The sequence below is a fragment of the Apodemus sylvaticus genome, chromosome 1 (assembly GCF_947179515.1).
Source record: "Apodemus sylvaticus chromosome 1, mApoSyl1.1, whole genome shotgun sequence".
NCBI lineage: Eukaryota > Metazoa > Chordata > Mammalia > Rodentia > Muridae > Apodemus > Apodemus sylvaticus.
The window spans coordinates 134,593,184-134,619,142 of NC_067472.1; the positions used below are offsets into that span (position 1 = coordinate 134,593,184).

A 25,959-nucleotide genomic window follows, 5' to 3' on the forward strand; every position below is an offset into this window, starting at 1 on the left:
TTACATCAAAATAAAATTTCCAGATTCAAAGCGTCTGTGCTTCCAAGGCACCCAGTGGTCTGAGGCTAGTGCTAACTGATCCTTGCTAAGACGTAAAACTTCACTGCCTCAATCAGGTGGATAAGAGTGTACGCAGAGGCTTTAGTGTTGTTAGAACACGTGACAAAGCTGAGGCGTCGTTCCTTAGTCGTTAATAGCACACCCGTTCACGTGAGCACACTGAATCGTGGTTACAGAATGCTGTGGCTGTGAGGGCCACCTCGGTCTGAATACACAGTAAGCATACACACTGTTGGATCAGCATCTAGCCCATGCCACCACCATGAACACCAAGCCCCCACCCCCATCCCACCCCTCTTCCATAGCATCGTCCTACAGGATGAGAGACGGATCTGTAGCCATCACCAGACCTCTCTTATTCCTTTATTTTATATGTGAGGAATGTCACATCTCCGTTTCTGGAGGTCATGAAGCCAGTTAATAATGGAGAAGGGCTAGAAAGGACCGGTTCAGGGTCCTTTCAACCTTCTCACCCTAGATGAGGGAAAGGAGTCCTTACGTCTCAATAACCATTGGTCCGTCTTTCCCTAGAAAACCTGAAGCCTTTACTCTAGTTGGCCAATGAAGCCCATATTGGCTCTTCTCTCCTGGACAGCAGTCCCTTTATTCCTTCCTAAGCTCCTTGCAGGAAACATTAGATTAGATACAAATGCCTTTGCGTGGACCAGACCCTTAATTCACTATTTCTAGAGTCTCCTGATATTTGCAAAAATATATATATATAATAAAATAAAATGCTTTCAAGCAAAAAAGGGTCTGACCTATTCCTGGAAACCTGAAAATGGAATCGTTCCAAGTGCCATACCATGGAAGCACCAGATAGGATTGAGCGTGTGGATATCTGCGTGGAAAGGGGCACGAGAAAACAAAACACACTCCTTCCAATGTTCCTCGTGTTTCTAGCTCCTTCTTGAATGAATTTGCTTACTCCCATGCAGAATGGAAAGAGCTCTCGGGTTAGAGGTGACCGTGAAGGCGGATGGGAAGAAACGGTGCTTTCTATCCTTGGATCGCATACTGCCGATCCATATGGAGGTGGAGCCAGAACATATGGTGTTCCATCTGCAAGACTGAGCGGCTGGGGGCTCATGAATGGCTTTAATGCAAGTAGATTCAGCCTGCTTTGGTCTGCCTCCAAAGGAAAAGAAAAGCTAGTGATTCAAATATTGGTGTAAAACCATTGAAATTAATGGCACAAAACAAGACTCATCTGTATTCTGCCTAATTTAAAAGATGTCTGTGTGGTGTAAAGTAATGAATTAGTTACGGGGGTGTTTGGACTGAGCATTCGATAGGCTCCTTGAGAGAACAAAATGCCTTTTTCCACTTCTTTCAAGCCACTCTCTGTTAAGTTATTTGGAAGCATTCTCTCAGGAAATCCACTAAGCATTTTGGCTTCTCTAATGAGCCAAGCTTCAAGAGGTTCACAACACCGGGCACAGCTGGTGCCTCCTTCCTGCCCCATTACTGTCAACGATGAGAGGGGAGCACAAGAAGATGCTCTTTTTAAAACTTACCTAATGTAGTCATCTTGTGAGTAGGAAAGAAGTTCATGCCCTTGCAGAAAACCATAAACCCCTAAAAGACCCTCCCTGTCACCTCAGACCTTGCCCTCCTGAATGCAGTGAGGGTGTGAGCTCGGGAGTTCATTGTTGAGTGACAGTATTATGCTTCAGTGTAACATGTTACACTGAAATGTCGTGTGCAGCTCCAACTTACCAGGCCGCCTGAACTACACTGTGAACGTAACTCACTAATGTATAGCGATGATCATGGTGGCTGTGGTAACTTAATGCAGTGAGTCCCTTCTCTACATGTGAAGTGTCCCAGTTCCATTCTCGTGGTGTCCTTAGCAGCTAAGCACTGTGTGCTCCACTTTATGGGAGAATCTGCTGAAATTTCAAGTTGTCAAAACTCACGGAGCTAGGTAGGATGTGGACCCTGATGGGCCTGCCCTAAAGCCCATGGGTCTGAGATTGAAAGGGAAAGGGTGGCTAGGTTTTCCTGAAGCATGCCCTCCGTAATTGCCACACCTCTCCTCAGGACAGGCTGGGCTGCTGTGAGACTTACTAATGAGTCTAGTCTGTCAGTCAAATAGATCGACAGAAAACAGCTACTCCACAGCCTTACTCAAAGCAGAAGATGGGACCATGCCTCAAACTCCAATGACATTAGTCCCAACAGGATCAGGACTGAGAAGATGGTCTTCACATTGCTTCCTTAGGTTTGGCTAAGACTCAGACCAACACATGAGTGTCCTAAAACCCAACACCAGGGCAAAATACCCCAACCTTCCAGTCTTCCCTAGGGTGAAGGCTGCTGCTTCTTAGACCCATCATTGATTGCTTAGTCACATGGTGTTTAGATCTATTTCAGCAACCTTCCTCCACAAATAAAACTGACAAAATCCCTCCATGCGAAGGGGGGTGGCAATCTCCTAGCTTTCCTCTGCTCCTGAAAACAAATACTTAGGACTCTAGGGAGAGTCAGGGCTCCCGCCATCATTATTGGAAACCAACTATTTTAGATCCCTGTTCACCTAACAGCTGCAAAGATTCTGGTAGGCTCAGTCACGGCTACCTATTCCTCTGCTTCTTGTTAGAAAGCAGAGCTGTTTTGGAAAGCTATCACGCCTGTCGCTAAAAATGATCTTTATAAGGGCACGTGTTAGATGAAGTATGGCATCCAGGAGTGGAAGGGAGCCCAGCCTCGCATCACTTGTAAGAGGCAGCATTGTGGGAACCTTTGGTCGGGTGGTGGTGGGACTAAGGCAAGGGGCTGGATCATGCCCTGCTCACTGCTGAATTTGAAGGAGGTTGTGGGAAACACTGCATGCTTCCTATGTGCTGCTTTCTAGACCAGGTGGGAAGGGGAAGGGTACTAAAGGGTGAGCTGGCGTTCTAGTGTTCATTCTCAGTGAAATAAGCCAGAGGGGCTGGAGAAATGACTCACTCAGTAAAGTACTCGTCACCTAAGCATGAGGGCCTCAGTCCTGATCTCCAGACAGACGCTTTAACAATGATCTCAAGCCGGACGTAGTGGTACAAGCCAACAACGCTAGCTCTAGGGAGGTGGAGACTGGGTTCTTCCCAGTGCTCACTGGCCAGGCAGTCTAAATGGATCAACCAGTCCCTACGCTGACTGGAACTGGATCTCAAAACTGTGAGGGGGGAAGAATGAATGGAGACACCTGACTTTACCCTGTGTCCTATGTGCAAATGCGAACCCAAACATGTCACACGCATGAAACAAAGAGTATGAGAAACAAAGCCATGAGAGCTAAGCATGGTGGTACTAGGGAGACTGAGGCAGGAGGACCACACAGTTCTGAGTTTGAGCTACACAGTGAGACCCTGACTCAAGAATTCCAAAAGGAAAAACAAAGAACAAAATGTGGATTCCTTGGGAATGTAGCAGAAACTTTCTTGGCTAGAAAGTGTGTGTGTGTGTGTGTGTGTGTGTGTGTGTGTGTGTGTGTGTATGTATGTGTGTGTGTGTATGTGTGTGTGTGTCACATACATTTTGTCACACCGTATGAGTCTTAGCACAATTTATTTCAGGTTCCCCTATATCAGACCATGTGTATTACAGTTCTCCATTTGAGGAGTAATTTGTCAGTGCCTGACCCAGCAAGCGCCAGTGTGGGCGAGTCTCTTAGGCACAGATGGAAAAATAAAGAAGAAATATGAAGTAGAAGACACAGCACCAGGCTGATCCCAGCGAGAGGGCACGCGCAGCAGGCTGCCCACGCGCAGAGCCATCTCTTTCTTTTAAAAGAAAATTTGCTTCAGAAAGCCCACGTCCATGGCAATTTACCCTATGCTGAGACTCTGACCGCTGTCTGCTTACTCCCTTCCAGAGATGAGAGGCCTAGCAGAATCCTCTGACGCATCATGTTCCTTCTGGTCACACTCTGACCTTGCCCCCATGCAAGCCCACACCCCTAAATCCCTAGCTAAGACCAGCTTCTCCCCACTTTTCCAATGGCCAGTTTGCAAGCAAGCCCAGAGCTCTGCCTCCTGAAGAAAAAGGCCTTTCCTGTAATGTGAACAAGAGGCAGGAATCATATTCCTCAGTGTTGCAGGCCAGTAACAAAGATGGCTTCGTTGCATCAGAAGTCAAGTTTGTTTCATTGTGAAGCCGTCATTTCACAGGGTCAGGAAAAAGTCCAACTGAGCCAGTGTAGGATTCCTTCACTTCCCCGGGGATGTGGCCCAGTCCTGGGGACTGCATGATGACAGTATACAGTAGTGGGGATGTCATCTTTTCCTTGAAGCCAACTGTCAACTCGGGCAAGTGCACACATGCCCCCTCACACACATACAACACACATACAAATAAAAACAAATCTTTCCTAAAATGTTTTCTGCCTGGGATTCCTGGCCTTCCTGATAATGTGGTCAGAGCCAGGCAGGCTTTACCAGGAGCTGCGGTTTGATGCCATTCTTTGTGTCTAGAGGACGGGGTGGTCTCAGGCATACAGAAGTTATCAAGGATTGAAACTGTTCACATTTTAAAACCTGATGGCACACTATTGGAGGTCCTAGCAGCCCCAGTGATGAACTCACTTCTCTGCAGGTTCAGAAAGATGGTTCGAGCTTAGACCAGTTGTATACAAAAAAGCTGTAGTCATGGTGGAGATAAATGGGGCCCTACCCGGAGCCGAATGGACAATGAGAATGTACAAGTATATGTACATGCATGCACACACACACAAGCGCGCGCACACACACACAAGCACACACACATATCGCACAGCGGGGCTGCTCTCTCTGAACGCTTAGCCACTTCTGTCTTTACCTCCTGGGAAACCCAGAATCATTGCTGTTGGTGCCTTCTTCTATCAAATACTCAGGACAGGCACTCCAGGGTTCTTGGGGTCCCTCTGTCAACCTGGGGAGTCAGAGTGTGGCTTCTGTCACTGATAGGGCATTTTTTCTGTTTCAATCTTAATTTCCTAGGTTTGACCCACTCTTGCAGACATGTCTGAGGTGACATTTTCAAAGAGGTTTAACTGAAGAGGGAAGACTGAATGTGGGCATCACTGTCCCATGAGCTGGGCTCCTAGATTAAGTACAAAAGAGAGAATAAGATAAGCATTGGGCTCCCTCTCCCTCTCCCTCCCCTTCCCCTTCCTCTTCCCCTCCCTCTCCCTTTCTTTTTCCTTCCCAACCGTGGATACAAAGTAACCAACCTCAGGTTCCCACTACTATACCTTCCCGCCCCAGTTGACTGCATCCCTTTCAAAACAATTAACCAAAACAAACCAAAAAACCAAAAAAAAAATCTTTCTTCCCTTACATTGCTTTTGTACAGTATTTTGTCATAGCAATGAGAGAAGTCATTAATATAAATCCCTAGGGCCTGGATAGGGGGGTTTCCATAAAATCCCCCGTGCAGTGTCTATCACACATTGAGACTTAGAAGCTCAGAGAATCTAGCTACTGCGTCATCACAACCAGCAGCACCGGCTCCAAGGCAGGCAAAGCCAACGGGGAGATCCCCCAGTCTCTCTCTTCTCCCCTGAGGAGAGAGGAGTAACTGCCATATTCTTATTTCCAGAGGAGGTGTTGTTTTAGGACCCAACTCAGTGCTTGTAAATATGTTCAAGTGAGTGACGTTCAAGTGAGTGACGCAAAAGGAATGGGGGAGGAGTGACCTCGTGACATGAGGACTTGGGCACTCTTCTCCTCATTCCTCTTAGCCAAGTTGGTTGCTTCAGTCTGCAGCAGTGACATGTTCTGAGTCCCCTGGGTAAGCACCAGAGGCTGATACACTGCTCCACCCACTTCTCCACAGCGGTCAGCTCTGCTCCCTCCCATTATTACACAAAGAACAGATGGCCATGATGTCTTAGACTGCCACCTGGCCCTCATGTATCAACAAGATGTATAAGTACAAGGATCTCTGACAGCAAATGAGGCCAAGGTTTCTGAGCCTTCAATGTCTAGGAGACAGAGCCTACAGCCTCCTTTCCAGTAGCTTCGGGGCAGAAGCTGGGGTTTTCTGTAAGATCTCACTATCTCCTTAGGCTACGAAAGACTGCCCTGACCTTCTGGAGTGCCTATAAGAGGAGATTAAGATACAGGTTTGCACATGTGGAAAAACAGGATCTGGTGGCATCCGGGCACAGCCTCTCCAAAGCAAGCAGAGAGGCCTCAGGAGGAGCCTAACCTGCCAGCATCTTGTTCTCAGACGTCTAGGCCCTGCAGTCTGAGGACTGAGTGTAGTACCCTCCAAGCCCATCTTCATCGTGGCCACCCCAGCAGACTTCCCCAGTGGGAAAGGCCATCCAGAAGGACGTGATGCCCTCACTCTACCCCGCAAAGCCTCTTCTCTCCCTACCTCATACTCCTTTTCTCTGTGTTCCACCCAGAAGGTCAGATCTCCCCTCCATTCGAGGCAAACTTGGGATCACTGCCTACAGAGGTCAGGGTCACTGACAAACCGATTCCATGGAGGCCACTAAACGTTATTGTTCTAAGATATATACCTTGCTTCTGATTCTTCTCTTTCTCTAGACTGGCTGTTGTGGGGAGGGGACAGAGAGCCCAAAGCCTTCTGCAGGCTCTGTAGGTGTGGAATGTCTCTGGCCCTCCCCTCTATGCTAATCAGGGGTGGAAACCTGAAAAGCTCCAGGAAGTCACCAGCAACCATTGGGTGTGCCCACTCCTCTCCCAGAGCAGAGAGCAGTAGATTATCTGCTCGGATTTAATGAGAGTCCATGTGAAAGCTGCAGTCTGGGGGGAGTGGGTATCACAATAAAACAAAGATGGAGAAGAGAAGGAGATCCTTCCAATTAGTGTCTCTAACGTGGCCTCATTATGCACCTGATCCTGATGTTTGCTAGTGCTGTTGGATTGGTGCTGTAAAACTGTCTTTTGAGTGGCAGATTGACATTTGCCATAGCCACCCCCTCCCATTGTCTCCCCTCCTAGAACCTAAGTACTTACCATGACAACCGAGATTAGGAAGAAGGGAAGTCAGCAGGGCGACCAGTCAACTCCCTACAGTGGACAGACTGGCCCGAGCTTGGCTGGGAGACAGGAGGAAGATGGGCCGCTAAACATTACTGCTCCGTATGAACGGTGTGATTTCCTTTTTAGGGAACATTTAATAAGATACAGAAGCCAGATTTGGTTGGGCTGAATGCGATTGCCATGGCAACCTGCCTTTGGAGGTTATCCAAGTCAGGTAGTGACAGCAAAGGCGAGGCAAAGGTCACCCCTGCTGGGAAAGATGGACATTGATAAAGTATTTTAACAAGACCCAGAGGAGCTGGTATTTGAAAGCAGCCTTCAGAGGATCAACTAGGTGGCAGGCATGGGAGACAAACAACATTAGGGAGAGCATGGGGACCTGCAGGGGATTCCACCAGAACCCAGGCAGCCTAGAGCTGTCCTGTACCTTGCCCTCCACCAAACTCTCAGAAATGAAGCCAGCCTTGATTGCTCCCCCTTTCACGGGTATGTGGGTGGGAAAGATATACACATGAATCACGGTGCACCCAAGAAGTGTGTCCCTGAAAAGTTTTGGATAAGCTGCACAGTTCACCTTGACCACTGTTGGTTCGGAGATCTGGATGTAACATCCATCCAGTCAGCAAGTCACCTTCCTGGCGCGGTGCTGAGATGTTCCCTTGCGTGATACTAAAGCCAGGATCCTTCAAGAAAAGCCTATACATTCAATTTGTGTGAGACCAATGCCTAGAAAAAAGACAAAGCATAAATTCTATTTAAAAATGGCCAACTTTCTCCATAACTAAGAAAAATGTGTAACAAATAAATAGATGTACCTTAAAATAACAATAGTTTTGTTTGTCACATAACTTAAGCATGGTTTAACACTCAGTGTGACAAGAACATTCATGGATTCACAGCAGGATAGCAAACTGGCGCCATTTTACTGGGGAACTTTTTTTGTTAAAAGGCAGAGTCTCACTGTATAGCCCTGCCTGCCTGCAACTCACTATATAGACCAGGGTGGCCTCGAACTCTCAGAGTTCTGCCTGTCTCTGCTCCCAGGGTACTGGGATTACAGGTATGGCACCTCCACACCAAGCAAAATTTTAAATGATTGTTGTATAAGCCATAAATTCGACCTCTACCTATCTCCCCACACACAAAGATCAATGGACACAGACAGTCACTGCAGTCCTGTTTGCAAGACAGTAGAATGGCCCAAAGGTGCTTCAACAGGAGACCCATTGAATAAATAGCGTAATGTTTGTGTAAAAGAATAGCTGGTATAAATAGGAAGATTAATAGGCATTGGCATGAATGATCTCCCAGACCAATTAAACACAAAAAGCAAGTGTAAAATCATGAGCACTATATGTCTGCCTAAGCCTCCCCCCCTGTGTGTGTGTGTGTGTGTGTATGTGTGTGTGTGTGTACGTGCCCATGTGTGAAGGCTCCCTGTATCCTCCCCTGTCCTGTCCCAGACCTGCAGCTACTTACAGAGACAACCTGCCACCCATTTCTATTCTCACTCCCAGCCCTCCCTCTAACACCCACGCCCCACCCCTGATAGCGCCATCCATGTCCCCCTCCTCATCCCCTCTCCTACCCAGTTCCCTCAACAATGACCTAGTTCTTATGGGAAGCAAATGTATCTCAATGTGCCCCTTCATCAGAAGCACGTGTGGAGCCGCTGTTATGATCTCAATGTAAAATGTTCCCTATAGATTTGTGTGTTTGGAGATGTGGTCCCCCGATGGTGGTGCTGTTTTGGGAGACTGTGGAGCCTTTAGGAGGTGGGGCTTAACTGGAATACATAGGTCTCTAGAAAACAGACCTTATAGGTTATAGATCCCTTGGATCCTTGACAGCCAACAGCAAGGTAACCAGCCACCTCATGTTACTGTTGTACCAGCTAAGAGCTGACCATGGCTGTGCATTTCCTGCCCATGATCGGCCATATCCCCTGATCCATGAATCAGAATCCATCTTTCCTTCCCTAAGCTGTTTCCTTCAGGTATTTTATCACAGTGACAAAGAAACTCATACAGTATTTCTGACTGAGTATTTTGAGATGGGTCTCTGAGTTCTGAGTTTCACCTCAAAGGACTAGTATTGGTAGCCTGGGACCACTCCCTGAGGACCCTTGATAAAGTCTGAGTACAGAAAACCTCTCCTAATGGCTTCATAGATGGAAAGCTTGCACCACCTGAGACATGTGAAATGTGTAATAGGAACTTCTGAGAAAGCTTTCTCAGCAGACACAAGTCAAACAAGATGCTCTCTCTCCTCTCTCTCTCCCTCCCTCCCTCTCTCTCTCTCTCTCTCCCTCCCTCCCTCTCTCTCTTTCCCTCTCTCTCTCCTCTCTCTCTCTTTCTCTCTCTCTCTCCTCTCTCTCTCCCTCCTCTCTCTCTCCCTCTCTCTCTCCCTCTCTCCCTTCCTCCCTCCTCTCTCTCTCTCCCTCTCTCCCTTCCTCCCTCCTCTCTCTCTCTCCCTCCTCTCTCTCTCTCTCCCTCCTCTCTCTCTCTCTCTCTCTCTCTCTCTCTCTTTCTCTCTCTCTCTCTCTCTCTCTCTCTCTCTCCCTCTCTCTCTCTCCCTCTCTCTCCCTTTGCCTCTGAATGTGAGCAAGGCTGACTGAACAATCACCCTCTCTGGCAGGCAGCCTCTAACTACAAGTAACATCAGTTTTCAGAGGTTACTTTTTTTTTTAATGTTCCCAGTTCTCTATTTTATTTGATATATTCTTTATTTACATTTCAAATGATTTCCCCTTTTCTAGCTCCCCACTCCCCGAAAGTCCTATAAGCCCTCTTCCCTCCCCCTGTTCCTCCATCTACTCTTTCCCACTTCCCTGTTCTCGTATTCCCCGACACTGCTGCACTGAGTCTTTCCAGAACCAGGGGCCACTCCTCAATTCTTCTTGGACATCATTTAATATGTGGATTATGTCTTGGGTATTCCAAGTTTCTAGGCTAATGTCCACTTATCAGTGAGTGCATACCATGATTGATCTTTTGAGACTGGGTTGCCTCACCAGTTCCATCCATTCGTCTAAAAATTTCATGAATTCAGTGTTTCTAATGGCTGAATAGTACTTATAGTTGTATAAATATACCACATTTTTTGTATCCATTCCTCCATTGAGGGACACCTGGGTTCTTTCTAGCTTCTAGCTACTACAAATAGGGCTGCTATAAACATAGTGGAGCATGTGTCCTTATTGCGTGCCGGAGAATCCTCTGGGTATATGCCCAGGAGTCATATAGCAGGGTCCTCTGGAAGTGTCATGCCCAGATTTCTGAGGAACAGCCAGAATGATTGCCAAGTGGTTGTACCATCTTGCAATCCCACCAGCAGTGGAGGAGTGTTCCTCTTTCTCCACATCCTCACCAATACCTGCTGTCTCCTGAGTTTTTAACCTTAGCCATTCTGACTGATGTGAGGTGAAATCTCAGGGTTGTTTTGATTTGCATTTCCCTAATGATTAATGATGTTGAACATTTCTTAAGGTGCTTTTCAGCCATCCGGAAGTTCTTCATGTGAAAATTCTTTGATTAGCTCTGTACCCCTCTTTTTAATAGGGTTATTTGGTTCTCTGGGGTCTACCTTCTTGAGTTCTTTGTATATATTAGATATTAGCCCCTCTGTCAGATTTAGGGTTGGTGAAGATCCCTTTCCCAATCTGTTGACGTTTTATCCTTTTGACAGTGTCCTTTGCCTTACAGAAACTTTGTAATTTATGAGGTCCCATTTGTCAATTCTTAATCTTAGAACATAAGCTATTGGTGTTCTGTTCAGGAACTTTTCCCCTGTGCCCATGTCCTCAAGGGTCTTCCCCAGTTTCTTTCCTATTAGTTTCAGTGTGTCAGGTTTTATGTGGAGCTCCTACAGCTGATAAACAACTTCAGCAAAGTGGCTGGTTACAAAATCAACTCAAGCAAATCAGTAGCCTTTATATATTCAAAGGATAAGCAGACTGAGAAAGAAATTATGGAAATGACGCCCTTCACAATAGCCACAAATAGCATAAAGTATCTTGGGGTGACTCTAACCAAACAAGTGAAAGACCTATACGACAAGAACTTCAGATCTCTGAAGAAGGAAATCGAAGAAGACCTCAGAAAATGGAAAAATCTTCCATGCTCATGGATTGGCAGGATTAATATAGTTAAAATGGCTATCTTGCCAAAAGCAATATATAGATTCAATGCAATCCCCATCAAAATCCCAACTCAGTTCTTCATAGAGTTAGAAAGAGCAATTCTCAAATTCATCTGGAATAACAAAAAACCCAGGATAGCTAAAACTATTCTCAACAGTAAAAGAACTTCTGGGGGAATCAGTATCCCAGACCTCAAACATTACTACAGAGCAATAGTGATAAAAACTGCATGGTATCGGTACAATGTCAGGCAAGTGGATCAATCAAATAGGATTGAAGACCCAGAAATGAACCCACACACCTATGGTCACTTGATCGTTGACAAAGGAGCTGAAAACATCCAGTGGAAAAAAAGATAGCCTTTTCTACAAATGGTGCTGGTTCAGCTGGAGGTCAGCATGCAGAAGAATGGGAATTGATCCATTCTTATCTCCTTGTACTAAGCTCAACTCCAAGTGGATCAAGAACCTCCACAGAGTTTACTAATAAAAAACATGGGACCATCCAAGACTCCATTTGACCACTTGATATCCTTTTATGTGAACTGATGCATTTGGTGAGGGTCTAAGTGCCTCTGTCGTGAATTCTGCTATCGGCAGACAAGTACATCCTAACTTATAAAAACATAATAAGGATTGTTTCTAAATAGTTAAAGCTCAACAGCATTTTCCTTAGACGGCCAAAGGTCATGTACTTACTAAAATAAAATTAAATTAGGGAAAACATTTGCAACCTGTCCCTTGTGGACAGCCAGATCACCTGAGATTTTTTTGCTTTGTATTTTGTTTTGTTTTCCTTTTCTAAGACAGGGCTTCTGTGTGTAGCTCTGCCTGTCCTCAAACTGGCTCTGTAGCCCAGGCTGGCCTGGAATTCAGAGATATGCCTGTCTCTGCCTCTCTAGTGCTGGGCCTAAAGGTGTACACCACCACTGACTGGCTGTGTGTGTGTTTGTGTGTGTGTGTGTGTGTGTGTGTGTGCTTTTTTTTAATCCAGTGAGATGCAGAGACAAATGTTAAAGGAATACAACTCTGAGTGAAATCTTAGCTAACTTGATTTAACAAACTGTTCCCAAGAGAAAGAAAGAAGATAACTGAGTCTCAACAGGAAATTTCTTTAAAGAAAATGACAGTACATCTATCTCCCCTGCACCCTGCAAAGCAGAGCTGTGGGCATGAGCATCTCTCACATTTGTCATCCAAAGCAGGGCTAGGTCCTTTTATAGGATTCCTGGGTTCCCTGGAGACTCCATTATGTCAGGGTATCCAGTCCTCTGGGCTGCTTCCAATGCTGCCAGCTGTGTGGTTGAAGCAAGGGGAGAAGAGGAGAGTGAGTATGGAGACAGTGGAACAATGACCGAGTTTCGGTAACTTCATCTGGAATAACTCTGAGATCTCAAGCAGGACACCAATCGGCCATCAACCACAGACACATATCTACAATGTAAAAATAGCTCTTGCAAATCAAAAGCGGGGGTGGGGGGTTGGGGGGGAACCTACCCTAATGGAAGAATTTGCAAAGAGCACGCACAAAGAAATTAGAGAAGAAAAACAAATTGAAAAAGGATGTTCAACCTCACTGGTAATAACACAAGTGGAAATTAAAACAATATTTCAGCTAGTAGATGAGCACAGGTTTTTTTTTTTAATTAATTATAACCAGAGTTGGCTGGGTATTAGGGGAAGGGAACTCCCACACTCTGCTGAGGAGAGAGTAACTGAGGAAAAATTCAGTAATACCTCTCCAAATTGAAGTCAGTCTACATTTCCCCCATGATTCTGCACCTAGTAACTTATCTTAATGAGTTCCTAAGACAGTGCTGTGATGTGGATATGGTCTGTTCCCTAAAGACTCGTGTGCTGGAGAATCAGTCCTCCATATAATGATACTGAGCAGGGTGGAACCTTTAATAGGTAAGGCCATTAGGAGGTGTTTAAATCACCGGGGAGCATTGCCCTTGGAGAGATTAATGCCCATTTCATAGGAGTGGGTTAAGTCTCAAAGGACTGAATTGGTTTCCACAAGAGCAGGTTGTAATAATGCTAGTTAGCTTTCACTGGATCGATTTCTCTCTCTCTCTCTCTCTCTCTCTCTCTCTCTCTCTCTCTCTCTCTCTCTCTGTGTGTGTGTGTGTGTGTGTGTGTGTGTGTGTGTGTGTGTCTGTCTGTCTGTCTGTCTCTGTCTCTCTCTCTGTGTGTGTCTCTGTGTCTCTGTGTGTGTGTGTCTCTCTGTCTCTCTGTCTCTGTGTCTCTCTGTCTCTCTCTCTCTGTGTGTCTCTCTCTCTCTCTCTCTTTGCATTCTCACCTTATAATAATTCCTTCCATGCAAGGTTTTATGGCACAAAGCCCAGTTGTAGGTACCTGATCTTTCCATTTCTTGCCTCTCCAAGAACTGTGAGACAAATAAACTTGTTTTCTTGGGAAGTACAGCCTTGGGTATATTGTTAGAGCAATGCAAAATGGACTAGAACAGACAGCAAGAATTCTTGCAGAGCATCGTCCGCAAGAGCAAACACAAGGCAGCTCTGTCAGCACTGGGAGTGACTGACAGTTCTAGGTGTTTGCTCACACTGAGTTGCAGGGTACTCCTCTTTGCTCTTTCTTATGCATGCCAGCAATATCTCTGTCCAGGTTGCAGCGGTTTTACGGTGCCAGAATGCAAGAACCCAGAGTCTCGTGCATGCTAGGAGAGCACTCTACTGAGCTGTATCTTCAGGGGGAATATGTATCACTATATGAATTAAATGTGTGGCTGGTTGACCCCTACAAGCCACAACAGACACAGCGACTGCTCTAGGATGAGGAAATGGTCATTGAATCTTAATGGTAAAGGAGGGTCCTGAGACCTAAGTGCATACTCACTCCATCTTCCGGTTAAGCCTTCACGGACTGGCGGCTGCTCCCGCCCCTTGTTTCCTCTCATTTTCCAGCGTGGTTGTGTCTGTGATACTAATGGGCTTTTTATTTAAGATTGTGTTTGCTGTACAGAATGCTGATTCCTTGTCCAAAATCCACTTTCTTCCTGCTTTTCGTGAGAGGAGATCACAAACCCCGGAGGCTCCTTCAGGGGCAAAAGTGTATATAGCAGGAGACCACTCCCTCCACCCCCACCCCCAGACTCACCCCCCCACCCCACTTCTTGCAAGGAAAAGTGAGAATCTTAAACACTACATCTGCTGTTAAGACTGCAAACCCACTTCTCCGGGGACTGCAAGGAAACCTTTCTGTCTTCACTTAACTGCTTTGTGATGAGCAGAAGAGAGAAAACAGAATTTGTAGTTTCAGGTTAGAGTCATTCAAGTTCACAGGCTGAATTCAAACTGTGTGGTTGACTTCAAAAACCCCAAGGTGAGAATTCAGTTCAAATAGTCCTAGGGTGGTAATTCTTCGGGAGGTTGACAGCAAATAACACCTTCTTTATCTGAAGGAAGGCATCTCCAAGCCAACCTTCAAAGCGTTCCTTCAGATAAATGTCTAAATAATAAGCTCACAGTCAACAAGGAATCAGGACCCAGAGAAGCTGAGAAAATAGAAAATGAGAGTTGAAAATACCTTCACTGGTAGGTTAGTGCATGCCACATATAAAGTACATCTCCTGATTTCTCCTTTTCTTCTGCCTTCTGTGCATGTGTGTGCACACGTCCCTGTGTATGTATGTACACATTGCATGTATGCATGTGCTTGCAGTAAAAATTTTTTGGAAGCCAGGAGTCAGCTTTGGATGTCTCCCCCATCACTTTCTACCCCATGTTTTTGAGGCAGGGTCTCTTGCTCCCAGTCCACACTGCAGCCCTCACTGCTGGCTGACCGACAAGATCCAAGGATCCTCTCTTGTCCCCGATGAGCCTCGCACTGGAGATGCAGACATATACCACTATGCCCCGCTTTTTCAATAGATGTCTGGGTTTAAGTCCAGGTCTCCGCGTTTCTGTGGCAAGCATCTACCCACTGATCCATCTCACCAACCATCTTTAATGTTTTCCTAAAGGAGAGAGGGCTGATACACATAACATCCATTACGCTGAGTGGAAGAAGCCAGTCTGGAAAGGTTATATAGTGCATGGCTCCAAATCTAGAACATTCTGGAAAAGGAAAAAAAATATACACACTGTAGAAAGGATGGTGAGCCTAGGACTGTGAGAAGAGGGTGGATAGACAATACTCTGTGCTGAACAGTAATGGCTGACAGGGTTGTTAACTCTGTCAGAGCCTACGTAATGGACAGTACCAAGACAGACAGGGGCCTGCGACAGTGCGTGCCACTGATGCCTCACTGTGGGTGACTGTAACAATACAACTCTCTGGTCTGGGGTGTCAACAGTGAGGAGGCCGTGCACATGTGGGAGCAGGAATATGGGAGGCCTCTGCGCCTTCACCCTGTTCTATTGTACTGCTCTGAAAACTGGATCTATTAGAAACAAGCAGACTTCAGAAGGAAGAGAAGAGGAATGAGAGACAGGGAAGGAGCAAACTTGTCTTAAAATGGCTGAATGGATTTGAAAAGGTGTGAATAGAACTTCTACAAATGAAAACTCCAAATTGCAAAATTGAAAATAGATGTCAGAAATACGACATACCCATTTCAATAGCTAAACTTTAAAAGATCCCAAGTGCTGACAAAGCTATTGAACAACCTGAGCTCTCGTCCGTTGCTAGGACAAAGTGGTTTTAGTCATTTCAGAAAACATACTAGCAGTGTGGTTTCAGTTAAACATACATTCTCTATATAACACAAGGAGGAATCGAGTACTCCTGGGTATTTGTTCAAAAGAAATAAAAACATGCCCACATAAGGGATCAGAAAAGAGACTTTACCTACAAAACTCATCAATTTGTGAGGTGACTTTTCTAGATATATGTGAAACAAAACATAACAGCTCAGATCAGTGCAAAAAGAACCTAAGGACCAAGGCTGCTGACTGGACAAAGACTTCTCTACCCCCAAGACTGATGGCGAGTTTGATCACCTGGACTTGTGGGGTAGGAGAAGAGAACTGACTTCCACAAGCTGACCTCTGACCTCCATGAGGGCACTGTGACACACAGGAGCACATACATAATCATAATTAATGTTTTTAACACTTTACAAATCTAGAGAAATGTTGTCCCAAGGATACAGACAATACCTCTGAAGAAACGTTTTAATCCAATAAAGAACACTTTAAAATGTTGCAGCGAATACAGACATGTGAAATATCATTTTCCTGAATAGCATTACTTATGTTATAAATATATATGTTCTGCCGAAACTAACGTCTAAACCTAATACTATCAAAATCCATTTGGACTTCTGTAGGAACTCAATAAACTCTTTTAAAGTAATAAATAATTAAATTATAACTGTATGTGGAAGACTAGAAATGCATGGATAGGCAAATCACCTTTTAAAAGTAAAGAAATGGTTTTTCCCAAGAAATGATAAGATAACCCACAAAGGCATATTAACATATTGATGAGTGTTTTCTGTATTGGAAGAGAATGGCGAGGACAGGGTGGAAGCTGTAGGTTTAAGCAACACACAGCCACACACCCATACACTGAGACACAAGTTACATGCCAGATATTAATGCATGACAGCATAAGCTAACTGACATATTGCATACAGGAAGCAGACAGTGGGATGCTGAGGGATCAAAGACCTAAATATGAAATATAATACAAATATATAATTAATCCCCTAATTGTCAGTATTTTGTGATCTTAATGAAGCAAAGAAGGAATTTTGTAAGGTAATTTTCAAAAGCATAAATCAAAGGCAAATGAGGGCTAAAACTGATATCCTCAAGGTGAACTATTTGTGCTTGTGCTGGCCAGTTTTATGTCAACTTGACATAAGCTAGAGTCATCTGAGAGGAGGGAACCTCAATTAAGAAAATGCCTCCAGGAGATCAAGCTGTAGACACGCCTGTAGAGGGCATTTTCTTAATTAGTGATTGATGGCAAAGGGCCCAGCCCATTGTGGGCGGGGGCCGTCTTCAGGGCTGCCTGTCCTGCATTCTACAAGAAAGCAGGCTAAGCAAGCCATATGAACAAGCCAGTAAGCAGCACCCTCCCTGGCCTCTGCACCAGCTCCTGCCTCCAGGTCCCTGCCCTGTCTGAGCTCCAGACCTGACATCCTTCAACGATGAACAACAATGAACGATATGGAAGTGTAGACCAAGCATACCCTTTCCTCCCCGGATTGCCTTGGTCATGGTGTGCCCTCACATTGATAGAAACAAACCCTGACCATCACAGTGTTCAATGTAGCATATCATAAGCAAGCTTAATAAGCAAACAATTTAGAAAGATGTACAAGCAATAACTAAAATCAAGATAAGAATATCTAGCCAATCCACTAGATGGATCAAGACCATCCACTAGAGAAGAAAAAGAGAGAAATTGAACAAAATGTAGGAACATGTATTTTAAAGGAGAAAAAAAAAATCCAGTAAATTCTTAAATAGGTGCTCAAAAGAAATGAAGAAAAGCAAATTAAAATAACAAAGAGATAGCCTCAGGCTGCTAGTAAGAGTTCCTATGAAGAGCCAATGTAGGAATTTCGTCAAATAAGGATATGCATTCCCCATAAGGGAAGCCATAATGCCACTATCAAGAATAAATTCCAAGTATATTCTAAGGCAGGATTGTAATTCAGTATACGCAGAAGTGTTTATTGTAGTTCTAGTTGTAAAGCAAAGAGAGATTCTGGGTGTTGGCAAAAATGATGTAATTTACAAGAGCAAAGAAGTATGAGTAAACTGAAGAAAAACCTCCAAGTCCACCTTGAACACTGTTAAGGAATACCCAACTGGATGGAGAGACATACCATATCCAATGGGTTGATAGTATTAATTAATATCAATAATAATCAATTATTCCAAAATTCACTTTCAGATTTAATGAAATTCTAAGCAGAATTCCAGGAATTATTTCAACAGAACCTCCCCCACTGATTCCATTATGCTTATATTTAGAAGAACAAAATGAAGAGGTTTAAATGAATTGGTATAATTTGTCATAGCAGATACCAAATAGACCTAATGATATACACAGCTCTCATATTAAAAGGAATAAGAGACATGGCTTGTGACACTGATTTACATTCTCCAAAACCCATGTTCCAACATGGGAACAGTTTTGTGAGGTTTTTATAGTAACAACACAAAGAAAATCGTAAATCAAAACTCATTTAAATACATCAATGAACCCATCAAGTAGGTAGTTATAGCAAAGACTCTTCCATGAGCCCAGTAAGTTATCTAATGACCCAGAGGTCAGACTCGAGGAGGACTGGCAATGAATAGCTAGTCAAAGTGTCTCACCAGGACTAAGGCTCTAACGTCTCCATAGTCACTGAAGTTCTGAGTTACTGATCCTTTACAGAACGGTCAGTGTAGATGTGACTTCTCTCTGGCAACTTTAACTCAGTGCAATGAAGGCAGCATGCCTTTGGTAATGAGAACAAGAGGTTCTGACTAGGTGAATTAAGGTAAATGTCTTTCTTGGTTGAAAGCCAGAATGACGCAGGGTCTCTTAGTACCCTCATTCATGCCAGAGGCCAGAGGCAACAGAAGTGTTTGGGAGCTCTGACTCTGCATCTAGTTCGTAAGTGATCTGAGGGTTACCTCTTCTGAAAGGAGAAGTTGGAGTAGCAGTCAAGCCCACTAAGGGAAAAACCTTCTGACCAAGAGATTAGAATCTCTGCCCCCACTGGGGGGGAGGGTGACTCCTGACATTCTAAATCCACAGGGTCAATAACTGACTAAAAGACCACCCCCAAGAGGCAGGACCTCCCCTCAGGAAGGCAAGACCACTTTGATAGGAAGGCAGGTGCACCTTAAGCCATGCTAAGGAGTTAGGCAGAGAAAGTATTCCACTGATGAAATACTGTACTTTCCTTTTCCAGAATCCCACCCCACATTGAAATCTACACACGCTGGGAAACCATGAAGTTCAGTGGTTTTGCTCACCCTGCTGCTGAATCCTAACTCAGAAAAGCACACTTTTGTCCTTTTTCTTCTCCTCTCCTCTCCTCCTCCTCACCCTCTTCTTCTTCCTCTTCTTCTTCTCCTCCTCCTCCTCTTCCTCCTCTCTCTCTCTCTCTCTCTCTCTCTCTCTCTCTCTCTCTCTCTCTCTCTAAGTATCTCTTTTCTAATCTTTGAAGCTCCCTTACTCCTTGTCCCCATGGCTGCCCTCTACCATATGATGACCCTCCATGCTCAAAACTCAAACAGCAAGACTTTCTTTCCTTCTCTCTTTGAGGCAGCTGTTGAGATTTCTAACATGCCTGCCCCCAAAGGGGTATTTTAAACTGTCATAGAATTGTCTTAAAGCTTCCGAAGGAGTCCATTTTTAAATTCTTTCACTAAGGAGACCAAATCCTAAGAGCAGACCCCCAATTTATCTCTATCACTGGCATGAATTGACTAGTAGACCACCATCCACATCAGAGACTCACAATGAAACAGAGTCCAAGGTGAAATAGAACCATAGTAAGATAGAATCCACAGTGAGATAGACCCACAGTAAGATAGAACTACAGTGAGATAACCCCAAGGTGAGATAGACCTATAGTGAGATAGACCCACAGAGAAATAAAATCCACAGTGAAATTGAACACACAATGAGACAGAAATCACTATGAGATAGACCCATAGTGAGATCGAGTTCTAGATGAGATAAACTGATGGTGAGAGCAAGTTCAAGGTGAGGTAGACTAATGGTGAGACAGAATCCACGGTGAAATAGAGCCGATGGCCAGAAACAAGTTCTCATCCATGGAAAACTGATTTATAGCATGTCCATAGCAAAGAAAGGCTGATCAATAAGGTGTAGCAGAGCAATTGTTAATGTAGAAGGTGGTGGTTTAGCCTGTACATCATGCCTACCAATATATCACAGGCAGATCAAACATTTAAATATGAAAAATTTAAGAACTAAAATCAGAAAAAAATTGACTAATTAGTAGTGTATTAAAAAATCTTCCAAAGACGTCAAGAAGAAAGTCCAAAGCCAACGCACAAAATACTATCATCTACTTGTAACAAGAAAGCAACTTCATAAAGAAACATAAAATAGATGGACAAGCATTTTATAGAAAAAAACCTGAACAGTCAAGAAACATGAAAAGTTATTCAACCTCTTTAGGAAATATGGAAACTGAAATTAAAACCACATTGGGAAATCAATAAAACCACCAGACCAGTATAAATCAGAAAACCCACCATTTGTCAATGGCCAGGAGTGGCCAAATGCTGCACTGAATTGGTCAGACGATCTAGGGACCCTCTTGGCAGCAATTCTACCCCCAGATAGATGCACTTGGGCTATTTCCAAGCAGAGTACTGCAAAGAGAGTGCTACTGCAAAACAACCCAACATTACAGACGCAGTTACTACAGAGCCCCAGAGGATAAGGGCAAAGCCCAGCATGGGGACCCAATCCAGAAAGCACTGGAACTTCTGACCAATTGGCTGGAAGGTAAGGCTTCTTCAAACCCACCCCTTGCCTTTGACACTGCGTTAGAATGACTTCCAGAGCATAGCGCATAAGTCAGACAACACTCACAGTGAGCTGGAATGGTCCTGAGTTCAGAACTCAGTGTACTCTCTGAGGTTTTTTTTTCCTTGGGTTCCACTGCACACACATGATCAATAAGTCCTTGGCAATGTGCATGAATGACATCTTCAACCATCTCCTGTCCTTGGAGTTCAGGCAGCTGATGGTCCCAGCTGGATGGAAGCCTGTCCTGAAGTCACCTTATAAGCAAGACAAAACGTACTCCTAGCACTTGGGAGTTTGCAGGGTTTATTTTGAAGCTTTGTGTCAGACACTAGGAAAATAAATCCTTTACTATATGACAACTCTAGAAGGATTCTCCCACAGGAGTCCTGGGAGACATTTACAAAAACATTCCAGAAGCATTGCTTGTAGCATCTATAAAGAAAGCAAAGTAAACAATCTATGAGTTGTCCTGAGTAGACCAGGAATAGTCCATGGAGTTCAGGGATCCATATACAATGATGGGATGCTGGGGAGGGGAGCCAATGAGTGAAAGGAAGGCTGAGAATCACACATATCCTCCCCCTTGCAGTACACGACCCTGAATAGCAGTGTTTCTGCCTCTGCTTAATCCCCGATGCTGACAATGGAAGTCTTGCTTGAAGGCCGTCTTCTTCAGTAAGCACGAAAGGATTGGTTATTTGACCTCAGGTCATCGTCATCCCTGAGTGCATGGGACACAGAAAGGAACCTAGCACTACTTGATTAGACTGAGAACATTAGTAGTTAGCAATGTCATAGAAAGGAACTACTGGTTCTACACCCAATATTCAGGTGAAAGAGAACTGAATCTGTCCCTGAAAGAAATTTTCCTACCCAGGAAGGAGCAACCAGTAAGAATTCAACATGGCTCAAGGAAATCTGTGTGCTCTCTCTGCCTAGGGACAGACACAGGTGCACAAAGAGATGGGAGCCTCTTTTACCTGGCCCAGGAACAGGAGAACTGCTAAGACAGCAGAGAAATTCTCCAGTCAGACAGCTGCTCCCTCTTCTCACCAATAATACATTGCCACAGCCCCCCCACCCCCGCAGCAGCTGCCTCCTTATAAGAGAGCATCAAGGGGATCTTCTAATTCACTGATCATTCCCCAAAGATCAAAGTTCAGCTCAGAAATGTTCTAAGTATCCCGAATGGCAAGATTCAAGTTTTCTTCATAAAAGGGAGGTGAGGGTGGGGGTGATGTTGTTGAGTTTCAGTTAAAAGCTTTTCTTCCTCCAAAATATTGCAGGCAGCATATACATTTAAAGATAGGTGGCAGATATAAATGATAAGTGATAGGGACAGGGGAATAGACAGGGAGATGACAAAGAGATGGTAGATAAACACATATCTTCATTAATCACTTTTAAGTAAAACCTAAATCCCACAGGGTACAGTGTTCTACAGCTTTCTTCTTTTAATCCCCAGAGCATTGTGGGCTCTGTGGCCAGTTATTTGCAGAGTGTTCACAAGATGAATTAAATATAACATTGATTTCAGGGTAAGTACCCTTGCGTCCTCTCTTCCATGAAAACACCCTTTCACGGATCAGGCCTCCGCTTGTCCTATTCCTGAAGACCGGAGTCTGTCATTGTTCCTCTTAAATGGTACTGACAGAGATAGCCTTGCTTCTGACATAGGGAGAGGGCAGAGCCAGGAATGACATGTCCTCCTATGGCACGGTGCTCACCAGCAGAGTCTGGGAAGGATCTGAAACCCAACCTAGAGATCTCTTTTCAAAAAACCGATGACAATTCAAAGGCAAAGCCTTTAGCCTTGCAAACTGGCCGATTCCTCCTGTCCACTAGATCATTCCAGATTTAACTCCTTTAGCAAAACAAAACCCTTGGCCCTGACTCACACATCCCTAGTCTAACCCACAGAATTCCCAGTGTGGATAACCATGAAGAGTTCCAGCAACCTCTCCTAAGGAAAGAAAAAGTGTGATGGTAGGTAGACATTGTACCCTAGAGTAGCCCAGGAAGGAGTGCTCTGAGCTCCAGCTCCACTCCTTCATTTCCACTCTGTTTGATGACACACTGCAAATGGCCCCCCATGTGTGCTTGTATCTGTAAATTCAGGCCTCATCCACACACACACCTGTCCCCTATAACGCGGCCTCTAGTTATCTGTCCTTCTGTCCTTAGAAATCAAAGCCCATTATTCAGGCCCAGGAGAAGGCTAGATAGCCTGGGAAGATGATTCTGGGTCCTGATACCCAGAGTGTGGCATATTTGAATCGGATCAGTGTAGAAGGACGTGAAACCCTGTGCATACAGCTAGCAATAGAGAAAGCATAATTGTTAAACACACAGGATTTTGTCTTTGATGGAAGAGATGTACACACCTGTTTTCCACCCTGGAAGGTTGGAAGTGGATGTTGTTTAAGAGCCTGGTGGTCTTTTGCTATTCTGAGGAGCCAGACTTCACCCAAATCTCCGTTATCCTGAGAAGTGCTTCTCAGTCAATAGAACCCATCCTTATGAAAGGGGTCCCATGTCATTTGCTAAAGGGTTTTACTGTTATGCTTATTACAAACCCTTCCTCCCTAGACCCTTATCCTGAGCATTATTTCTCAGTTAATAGAACCCTTTCTCATAGAAGAGGTCCTAGGTACTTTGCAAAAAGACACATACTTTGTAAAGGAGTTTTGCTACAGTCCTGCCCTAAGCTTTATTATGATAATTGTCATGAAAGAACCTTTTTCCAATGTTGTACTGTGTTTAAATATGTGGAAACAGTGTTTGGGGTCAAACTCCAGTAGTTTTAACCAACCCAGTTAAATTGTCCTGAGCCAGGTCTCCTACTCCCCATCACAGGTCATCTCTCTGCAGACAGTAGAGTCTGCAGGGATCCCCACAGACAGGTTATGAGTAAGCAGGAGACTGGGCAATCCTGAACCCAGGGAAGAAAGAGGACACTGTCCCGCTCGTAGGAGTGTTCTAAGTGGGGTGACCCAAGGCTTCGCAGAGAAGTGGCCTTCAGACAAAGCAGTTGAGGGTAAGAAGAGACATGCTGGTTTTAGATAGGAGAGTGTAAAGAAGGCAAAGAATGATGGGAAAAGAGAACCAAAGGAGTTCTGGGGCTGATGGTGAGGCATGCAAGCACAAGCATGCTTATAGTCGGTGCACTAGCAACAGCATGGGACAGAGGCAGAAGCAGGTCAAGGGGCTGCGCTTGGGATCATCTGGAGAGCAAGAGGCATACACAAATAGTTTTGTTCCGAGGGAGGAATATGACAGGGCTCATGTTTTAAAGAGGCGGCACTCTGCTGTGGAGAAGCAGAACAAACCAGGAAATCAGCAAGCATAGAGAATAATGGCCCAGGCAAACGTAACCTGCAAGAGGCAGCTATTGTTTGGGGAAGGAGGAGACGAAAACGGGGTCTCAGGTCAGATGAAGACACCCCACAGGTAGGACCTCTGACAGACCTGAGTCAAATCCACTTCCTCACCCTGAGGAGAGTATCAACAGTCCTTCATCTTCTTACTTTAGTTTCCTTCATCTTTAAAATAGCATGAAGCCCACTGAGAGAATTAAAATGAATATGAGCCCAAGTGTGAACTTCCCCCAGCCAGCCCGATTCAAAGGAGATGCTTCGAAATGGAAAACTCCCTAAGGAAGGGTTTGTGGTTTCCATGGAGAGCAAATGAGATCTACATCTTTGATGTCTGAAAGGAAACCAAGAAAGGAAGTAAAATAAAGATGGATGGTGCAGGCCTCCTACACTCATGCAGCCGACGTCCAGCGTGGTCTTCATGTGGGTCCCAAACAATTGGAGCTGTCTCTGACTCTGTTGCCTGCCATTGGATCCCCTAGCTGGGCTGCCTTGTCTGGCCTCACTAGGAGAAGATGCACCTAGTCCTGCTGAGACTTGAGGTGCCAAGGTAGGTTGGTACCCATGGGGCATGAGGAGCTCCCCTTCTCTGAGGAGAAAAGGAAAGGGAAAATGTGAAAAGGGGTGTGAGGGTGGGACTGGGAAGAGAGGAGGGAGGGGGCTGTGATCATGATGTAAAGTGAATGAATGAATGAATGAATGAATGAATGAATGAATATAAAAGCTGTATATGACAAAAAAAAAATGGATGGTGCCTTAAGACAATGCAGAGGCCTGGACAAGCCTTGGGAAAGGCACCATGAGCTTTGGCAAGTACTCAGACCCTTACCGTAGCACAATAGAGACAGCTTTCAGTTCCTAGGAGCATGACTTCCAGAACCATCCATCAAACCTCAGAGCAACCCAGCCACACTCTCATCAAGAAATCCACTTCCAGGTCACTGAACCTAATCCCATTCTGGGAACCTCCCCAGGCTCCGTACTTACTAAGCTATTCCCCCAGGAACCATTGTAACCGGAGTCTCAGCTCCCAGTGACACCACACGTAAAACACAAAGACAGTTTCAGGGAAGGCACCACAGACTGAGAACAGCAATGCAGCCAGAAGCTGGGGAGAACATAAAAATCCCACAACTGGTTTAAGCTATTGATCGCTTTTTCTCCTAAGCCTCCGTTCGCAGAATACCTTCATTAGGAAATAACACTTATAGAGATAGGCAATAGATAAGAGTAAAATCCCATTAAATCAAAATCAATTAGTCATGACTCTGCAGCCTTTAATTTGGGATAAGTTAGAGCTCACCCTTAACATAACAGCAGCGTGGCTCTGCCGGGACTGGACACGAGGATAGCGAGAAATACAATAAACCACCCAGCACAGCTTCCATCCTTGTCATGTGCGGCACAGATCCTGAATTTCACTTCATGGAATGACAACAAATGCAAAATCTACTTAAAGGTGGGACCCGCCACTGCCATTCAATCTAAACAGAGCGACAGGGTTTAATACCTCGCACATACTACTTCTTATCCAAGTCCTCTGCAGACATGACTAGCCAATCAGAACTGAAACACCCTCCTCTCTGTCGAACTCCAAAGTAAGGATGGGATTCTGTTTAGAATGATGCCTTTTCACTTGTACTGCCTCTATACCTTAGAGTCCCCATCTATAAAATGAAAACAATAAGAATGCCTGCATCCTATCGCTGTTATGAAAATTAAATGCAATCATCTACAGAGAGCTCCTTGCATAGACAATGGATGGTACCATATTTATCGGGCAGGAGGCTATCAGTAAATAACACGGCATTCAGACAAAACCATGACTGTGGTGATCCCAGAGGTGGGAGCTCCAGGCATAGCTGTTCTGTTCTGCATCTTTGGGTCAGCCATTGTTTCTCCATCAGGAGCTGACCACAGGT

General features: G+C 44.8%; 1 long non-coding RNA gene across 2 annotated transcripts in view; it reads right to left on the reverse strand.

Moving 5' to 3' along the window:
• LOC127667551 (uncharacterized) overlaps positions 1-12,778 on the reverse strand; it is a 25,830-nt gene extending 13,052 nt beyond the window's left edge. The window contains exons 1-4 of one of the 2 annotated variants that reach the window (XR_007973896.1): positions 12,368-12,778; positions 7,615-7,766; positions 7,014-7,287; positions 3,621-5,124 (exon numbers count right to left, since the gene is read on the reverse strand). This is a non-coding gene — a long non-coding RNA (uncharacterized LOC127667551). Of the gene's footprint in view, positions 1-3,620; positions 5,125-7,013; positions 7,288-7,614; positions 7,767-12,367 lie in introns of those variants that run through there. The other variant, XR_007973897.1, reaches the window with a different exon arrangement.
• Positions 12,779-25,959: the final 13,181 nt, after the last annotated feature.